The sequence below is a fragment of the Rutidosis leptorrhynchoides genome, chromosome 1 (genome assembly GCF_046630445.1).
Source record: "Rutidosis leptorrhynchoides isolate AG116_Rl617_1_P2 chromosome 1, CSIRO_AGI_Rlap_v1, whole genome shotgun sequence".
Lineage (NCBI taxonomy): Eukaryota > Viridiplantae > Streptophyta > Magnoliopsida > Asterales > Asteraceae > Rutidosis > Rutidosis leptorrhynchoides.
Window position 1 is genome coordinate 33,847,264 of NC_092333.1, and position 9,574 is coordinate 33,856,837.

The following is a 9,574-nucleotide window of genomic DNA, read 5'->3' on the forward strand; positions in this document are numbered from 1 at the left end:
CGCTACGCATACCTTCACAGGTACTGCGTTAACGTGGTGGAGCACCTATCTTGAACAGGTAAGACAAAATGCTGCTTACGCACTACCGTCGTCGGCATTCAAGCAATTGATGAACGAGCAGTATGGTCCTAGAAATGAAGTCAATAAACTCAAGGCAGAACTTAGAGAGTTACGAACACAAGGGTTCGACGTTACCACATATGAACGACGATTCACAGATTTGTGCCTATTATGTCCGGGAGCATTCGAAGATGAAGAAGAGAAAATCGACGGATTTGTAAAAGGGTTACCAGTAAGGATTCAAGAAGATGTGAGTTCACACGAGCTCGCTTCTATACAGAAGGCAACTCGAATGGCTCATAAACTCATAAATTAGATTGAGGGAAGAATTAAAGAGCAGGTGGCCGAAGAAGCCAACACGAAATAACTCAAGAGGAAGTAGGAGGAAAACGGTGACAAGAGTCACCAGTACAACAACAACAACAACAATTACAACCACAATCGCAACAACTATTCCAACAACTGCAACAACAATCGCAACAATAACCGCAATCCTAACAATAATTACAACAAACATCTCAACAACGATAACAACTACAACAACCGTTTCAACAACAATAACAATCCCAACAACAACCTCAATAACAACAACGGCAACAAAAACCAAAAATGCCAAAGGTGTGAAGAGTACCACCAGAATGGGTTCTGCACGACATTTTGCACCAAGTGTAAAAGAACTGGCCATGGTGCGAAAAAGTGTGAGGTCTACGGACCAAAGTTTAACAGAACTAAAGGAACAAATAGTGGCGAAACAAGTAATGCCGCCTTTGTTTGTTATGTATGTGGAAAACCGGACCACATTAAAAGTAATTGCCCGAATTTGGGGAATACTAATGGGCAGGGCCGTGGAAGAGTTTTCAATATTAATACGGCAGAAGTTCAGGAAGACCCGGAGCTTGTTACGGGTACGTTTCTTATTGATAATAAATCTGCTTATGTTTTATTTGATTCGGGTGCGGATAGAAGTTATATGAGTAGAGATTTTTATGCTAAGTTAAGTTGCCCATTGACGCCTTTGGATAGTAAATTTTTACTCGAATTAGCAAACGGTAAATTAATTTCAGCAGATAATATATGTCGGAATAGAGAAATTAAACTGGGTGATGAAACGTTTAAGATTGATTTAATACCAGTCGAGTTATGGAGATTTGATGTAATAATTGGCATAGACTGGTTGAAGAAGGTGAGAGCAGAGGTCGTTTGTTACAAAAATGCGATTCGCATTATGCGTGAAAAGGGAAAACCTTTAATGGTGTACGGAGAAAAGAACAATGCGAAATTAAATCTTATTAGTAGTTTGAAGGCGCAAAAACTAATAAGAAAATGTTGTTACGTCATTCTAGCACACATCAAGGAAGTTAAACCTAAAGAAAAGAACATCAGTGATGTTCCCATCGCAAAAGAATTTCCCGATGTATTTCCGAAAGAATTACCGGGATTACCCCCACATCGATCCGTTGAATTTCAAATAGTCCTTGTACCAGGAGCTGCACCAACAGCTCGTGCTCCATACAGACTCGCACCCAGCAAAATGAAAGAATTACAAAGTCAGTTACAGGAACTATTAGAGCGTAGTTTCATTCGACCAAGCACATCACCATGGGGAGCTCCTGTTTTGTTTGTCAAGAAGAAGGATTGTACATTTAGGTTATGTATCGACTACCGAGAGTTGAACAAACTTACCATCAAGAACCGCTACCCACTACCGAGAATCGACGACTTATTTGATCAACTACAAGGCTCGTCGGTATATTCGAAGATTGATTTACGTTCTGGGTATCATCAAATGCGGGTGAAGGAGGATGATATTCCAAAGACTGCTTTTAGGACGCGTTACGGTCATTACGAGTTTATGGTTATGCCGTTTGGGTTGACTAAAGCACCAGCTGTGTTCATGGACCTCATGAACCGAGTGTGTGGACCATACCTTGACAAGTTTGTCATTGTTTTCATCGATGACATACTTATTTACTCAAAGAATGACCAAGAGCATGAAGAACATTTGAGAAAAGTGCTAGAGTTGTTAAGAAAGGAAAAACTATATGCTAAGTTTTCAAAGTGTGCATTTTGGTTGGAAGAAGTTCAATTCCTCGGTCACATAGTGAACAAAGAAGGTATTCAGGTGGATCCAGCAAAGATTGAAACCGTTGAAAAGTGGGAAAGCCCGAAAACTCCGAAACACATACGCCAATTTTTAGGGCTAGCTGGTTATTACAGAAGATTCATCGAAGATTTTTCCAAAATAGCAAAACCGTTGACTGCATTAACGCATAAAGGGAAGAAATTTGAATGGAAGGATGAACAAGAGAAAGCATTTCAATTATTGAAGAAAAAGTTAACTACGGCACCTATATTGTCATTACCTGAAGGGAATGATGATTTTGTGATATATTGTGACTCCTCAAAGCAAGGTCTTGGTTATGTATTAATGCAACGAACGAAGGTAATTGCTTATGCGTCTAGACAATTGAAGATTCACGAACAGAATTATACGACGCATGATTTGGAATTAGGCGCAGTTGTTTTTGCATTAAAGACTTGGAGGCACTACTTATATGGGGTCAAAAGTATTATATATACCGACCACAAAAGTCTTCAACACATATTTAATCAGAAACAACTGAATATGAGGCAGCGTAGGTGGATTGAATTGTTGAATGATTACGACTTTGAGATTCGTTACCACCCGGGAAAGGCAAATGTGGTAGCCGACGCCTTGAGCAGAAAGGACATAGAACCTATTCGAGTAAAAGCTATGAATATAATGATTCACACTAACCTTACTACTCAAATAAAGGAGGCGCAACAAGGAGTTTTAAAAGAGGGAAACTTAAAGGATGAAATACCCAAAGGATCGGAGAAGCATCTTAATATTCGGGAAGACGGAACCCGGTATAGGGTTGAAAGCATTTGGGTACCAAAATTTGGAGATATGAGAGAAATGGTACTTAGAGAAGCTCATAAAACCAGATACTCAATACATCCTGGAACGGGGAAGATGTACAAGGATCTCAAGAAATATTTTTGGTGGTCGGGTATGAAAGCTGATATTGCTAAATACGTAGGAGAATGTTTGACGTGTTCTAAGGTCAAAGCAGAGCATCAGAAACCATCAGGTCTACTTCAACAACCCGAAATCCCGAAATGGAAATGGAAAAACATTACCATGGATTTCATCACTAAATTGCCAAGGACTGCAATTGGTTTTGATACTATTTGGGCAATAGTTGATCGTCTCACCAAATCAGCACACTTCATGCCAATAAGAGAAGATGACAAGATGGAGAAGTTAGCATGACTGTATTTGAAGGAAGTTATCTCCAGACATGGAATACCAATCTCTATTATCTCTGATAGGGATGGCAGATTTATTTCAAGATTCTGGCAAACATTACAACAAGCATTAGGAACTCGTCTAGACATGCGTACTGCCTATCATCCACAAACTGATAGGCAGAGCAAAAGGACGATACAAACGCTTGAAGACATGCTACGAGTCTGTGTTATTGATTTCAGAAACAGTTGGGATCGACACCTTCCGTTAGCAGAATTTTCCTACAAGAATAGCTACCATTCAAGCATTGAGATGGCGCCGTTTGAAGCACTTTATGGTAGAAAGTGTAGGTCTCCGATTTGTTGGAGTGAAGTGGGGGATAGACAGATTACGGGTCCGGAGATAATACAAGAAACTACCAAGAAGATCATCCAAATTCAACAACGGTTGAAAACTGCCCAAAGTCGACAAAAAAGTTACGCTGACATTAAAAGAAAAGATATAGAATTTGAAATTGGAGAGATGGTCATGCTTAAAGTTGCACCTTGGAAAGGCGTTGTTCGATTTGGTAAATGAGGGAAATTAAATCCAAGGTATATTGGACCATTCAAGATTATTGATCGTGTCGGACCAGTAGCTTACCGACTTGAGTTACCTCAACAACTCGTGGCTGTACATAACACTTTTCACGTCTCGAATTTGAAGAAATGTTTTGCTAAAGAAGATCTCACTATTTCGTTAGACGAAATTCAAATCAACGAAAAACTTCAATTCATCGAAGAACCCGTCGAAATAATGGATCGTGGGGTTAAAAGACTTAAGCAAAATAAGATACCAATTGTTAAGGTTTGATGGAATGCTTATAGAGGACCCGAGTTCACCTGGGAACGAGAAGATCAGATGAAGAAGAAATACCCGCACTTATTTCCAGAATATACGTCAACACCTCTAACTGCTTAAAATTTCGGGACGAAATTTATTTAACGGGTAGGTACTGTAGTGACCCGAACTTTTCCATGTTTATATATATTAAATGAAATTGTTATATACATGATTAAGTGTTTCCAACATGTTAAGCAATCAAACTTGTTAAGACTTGATTAATTTAAATAGGTTTCATATAGACAATTGACCACCCAAGTTGACCGGTGATTCACGAACGTTAAAACTTGTAAAAACTATATGATGACATATATATGATTATACATATAGTTAACATGATATTATGATAAGTAAGAATCTCATTAGGTATTTTAACAATGAGTTATATACATAAAAATGAGACTATTGAATTTAAGAAACTAGAAAACGATATATATATTGATTATCGTTATATCAACGTCTTACTAAGTACATATGAATCATATTAAGATATTGATACACTTGGTTAATTATGTTAAATGATAAAGTAAATATATCATTAAGTGTATTAACAATGAACTACATATGTAAAAATAAGACTACTAACTTAATGATTTCGAAACGAGACATATATGTAACGATTATCGTTGTAACGACATTTAATGTATATATATCATATTAAGATATATTAATACATCTTGAGATCATGATAATGTAACAATTTAACATCTTTTTAGATATAATAAACATTGGGTTAACAACATTTAACATGATCGTTAACTTAAATGTTTCAAATCAACATTTACATGTAACGAATAACGATGACTTAACGACTCAGTTAAAATGTATGTACATGTAGTGTTTTAATATGTATTCATACACTTTTGAAAGACTTCAAGACACTTATCAAAATACTTCTACTTAACAAAAATTCTTACAATTACATCCTCGTTCAGTTTCATCAACAATTCTACTCGTATGCACCCGTATTTGTACTCGTACAATACACAGCTTTTTAGATGTATGTACTATTGGTATATACACTCCAATGATCAGATATTAACAGCCCATTTGAGTCACCTAACACATGTGGGAACCATCATTTGGCAACTAGCATGAAATATCTCATAAAATTACAAAAATATTAGTAATCATTCATGACTTATTTACAAGTAAACAAAATTACACATCCTTTATATCTAATCCATATACCAATGACCAAAAACACCTACAAACACTTTCATTCTTCAATTTTCTTCATCTAATTGATCTCTCTCAAGTTCTATCTTCAAGTTCTAAGTGTTCTTCATAAATTCTATAAGTTCTAGTTTCATAAAATCAAGAATACTTCCAAGTTTGCTAGCTTACTTCCAATCTTGTAAAGTGATCATCCAACCTCAAGAAATCTTTCTTATTTATAGTAAGATATCTTTCTAATACAAGGTAATACTCATATTTAAACTTTGATTCAATTTCTATAACTATAACAATCTTATTTCGAGTGGAAATCTTACTTGAACTTGTTTTCGTGTCATGATTCTGCTTCAAGAATTTTCAAGCCATCCAAGGATCCTTTGAAGCTAGATCTATTTTTCTCATTTTCAGTAGGTTTACCTACTAAAATTAAGGTAGTAATTATGTTCTTAACATCATTCGATTCATACATATAAAACTATCTTATTCGAAGATTTAAACTTATAATCACTAGAACATAGTTTAGTTAATTCTAAACTTGTTCACAAATAAAGTTAATCCTTCTAAATTGACTTTTAAAATTAACTAAACACATGTTATATATCTATATTATATGTTAACTTAATGATTTAAAACCTGAAAACACGAAAAACACCGTAAAACCGGACATACGCCGTCGTAGTAACACCGCGGGCTGTTTTGGGTTTGATAATTAAAAACTATGATAAACTTTGATTTAAAAGTTTTTCTTCTGAGAAAATGATTTTTCTTATGAACATGAAACTATATCCAAAAATCATGATTAAACTCAAAGTGGAAGTATATTTTTCAAAATGGTCATCAAGACGTCGTTCTTTCGACTGAAATGACTACCTCTTATAAAAACGACTTGTAACTTATATTTCTGACTATAAAACTATACTTTTTCTGTTTAGATTCATAAAATAGAGTTCAATATGAAACCATAGCAATTTGATTCACTCAAAACGGATTTAAAACGAAGAAGTTATGGGTAAAACAAGATTAGATATTTTTATTGTTGTAGCTACGTGAAATATTGTAACAATTCTATACAAATTATATCCTAGCTAACTTATATTGTATTATACATGTATTCTAATATATTATGTAATCTTGGGATACCATAGACACGTATGCAAATGTTTTGACATATCATATCGACCCATGTATATATATTATTTGGAACAACCATAGACACTCTATATGCAGTAATATTGGAGTTAGCTATACAGGGTTGAGGTTGATTCCAAAAATATATATACTTTGAGTTGTGATCTAGCTGGAAACGTGTATACACTGGGTCGTGGATTGATTCAAGATAATATATATCGATTTATTTCTGTACATCTAATTGTGGACAACTAGTTGTAGGTTACTAACGAGGACAGCTGACTTAATAAACTTAAAACATTAAAACGTATTAAAAATGTTGTAAATATATTTCGAACATACTTTGATATATATGTACATATTTATTATAGGTTCATGAATCGACCAGTGGCCAAGTCTTACTTCCCGACGAAGTAAAAATCTGTGAAAGTGAGTTATAGTCCCACTTTTAAAATCTAATATTTTGAGATGAGAATACATGCAACTTTATAAATGTTTTACGAAATAGACACAAGTAAATAAAACTACATTATATGGGTGAATGATCGAAGCCGAATATGCCCCTTTTTAGCTTGGTAGCCTAAGAATTTGGGAACAGACCCCCAAATTGACGCGAATCCTAAAGATAGATCTATCTGGCCCAACAAGCCCCATTCTGGAATTTGGAATGCTTTAGTACTTTGAAATTATTATATCCGATGGGTGTCCCGGAATGATAAGGATATTCTATATGCATCTTGTTAATGTCGGTTACCAGGTGTTCACCATATGAATGATTTTTATCTCTATGTATGGGATGTATTGAAATATGAAATCTTGTGGTCTATTATTATGATTTGATAATATATAGGTTAAACCTATAACTCACCAACATTTTTGTTGACGTTTTAATCATGTTTATTCTCAGGTGATTATTAAGAGCTTCCACAGTTGCATACTAAAATAAGGACAAGATTTTGAGTCCATGCTTGTATGATATTGTGTAAAAACTGCATTCAAGAAACTTATTTTTGAAGTAATATATTCTTATTGTAAACCATTATGTAATGGTCGTGTGTAAACAGTATATTTTAGATTATCATTATTTGATAATCTACGTAATACTTTTTAAACCTTTATCGATAAAATAAAGGTTATGCTGGTTTTAAAAATGAATGCAGTCTTTGAAAAACGTCTCATATAGAGGTCAAAACCTCGCGACGAAATCAATTAATATGGAACGTTTATAATCAATATGAACGGGACATTTCAATAGCACGATTTGTTAGGGTGTGAACCAAAGAGCCGGTAGCACCTTAGCGTTGTTAGGGTGTGAACCAAAGAGCCGGTAGCACTCTAGCGTGAGTATGACTCGAGTTGTGATGTGAACCAAAGAGCCGGTAGCATCATGACAAATGCGTATGGTGTGAACCGAAGAGCCGGTAGCACCATGATGCGAGAATGGTTAACCATGGTTGTGTATTATTTTGTAGCATATTATATTATGTCGATTATATGTTATTGATTACGCTAGTAGGGGTTTGTTGGAGAGTATTAGCTTTGTACTTGTGATGGTATGCTAATTGTATTACTAGCGTGTATGCAGTAATTGTGTAAGTGATTGAAAGTAGGTATATTATATATATATGGGTATAATTATTGCATTCACTAAGCTTTACTTACCCTCTCATTGTTTATCTTTTTATAGGCTCCGTCGTTGACAAGGGTAAGGGCCTTCGATTGGATTAGAGATCCCGCTTGTTGTTTATGGGACGCTTTTGGGATGTGATAGCTTGTGGAGTTTGATCGAGATTTGGGTAGTTTAACCCCGAACACCATGCTCATAGTGTTGTTTGGAATTTAAACTAATGTGGTTGAAACTCAAACTTTTGTATGAAACTCGTAAAACGGCCGATGTGGGCCCCTGATGTTTTAGCAGAGTAGTATATAAAATAGCTTATATTTTTACAGAAAATACTATTAAATACGATACAATTTTACACAAGATATTTATTTATTTATAGAATGGATATATACTTAAACCTTGCTACAACACTTATAGGCAGTGTACCTAATCGTACAGTAGTGTAGTTTTTAGTAAGTCCGGTTCGTTCCACAGGGAATCTTTTTAAACAAAGCTTAACGCTATATTAGTTTACTTTTATAAAAATACAAATATATATATATAAGTAATATTATTATTATAAAGGGGGGTTTTTACCGTTTAATGACCGGTTTGTCGATTTTAAAACTTTAGTCGCAGTTAAAACCAAATGTAAAATATTAAAAATAAATACAAGACTTAAATTAAAGCATAAAGTAAATAACGATAATGAAATTGCGAATAATAAAAGTGCGATAATTAAAAAGTACGATAATTAAAAGTGTAATTAAATAAAATAACAATAAAAATGCGATAATTAGAAGTGCAATTAAATATAAAATAAAGGAAATTAAATATGAAATAAAAGAATTATGCTTATTTAGACTTCCGTAATCATGATGTTTGACGTGTTGATTTTAGTTTTATGCCCATGGGTTAATTGTCCTTTGTCCTGGATTATTTAATATGTCCATACGAATTTGTCCATAATAGTCCATCAGTCATAAATATAAAGAGCGAAAGCCTTCGTCAAATTATTCTTATTCCCGAAGTCAAATATTCCAACTAATTGGGGATTCGAATTGTAACAAGGTTTTAATACTTTGTTTAATGAATACACCAGGTTATCGACTGCGTGTAAACCAAGGTTTTACTACTTTGTTAACAATTACACCAATTACCCTTGAATGCAATTCACCCCTGTTTCAACAAGTCTATTAACTTATTAATCCAGTTCCGTATCCGGTAAAATGAATAATTATTGGTATTTATAGATATCCCGCCCACCGTACCCAGTCAAGCGTATGTGGTTATATATAAATACGTCGAATTATAAGTTTGTATATTAAATTAACAAGGTATTGTTTAGTTAATATAAAACCCATTAATAGCCCATAGTCTAATTTCCACAAGTGTCGTTCTTTTGTCCAAACCCCAATTATGGTATAAAGCCCAATTACCCAATTTTAGTA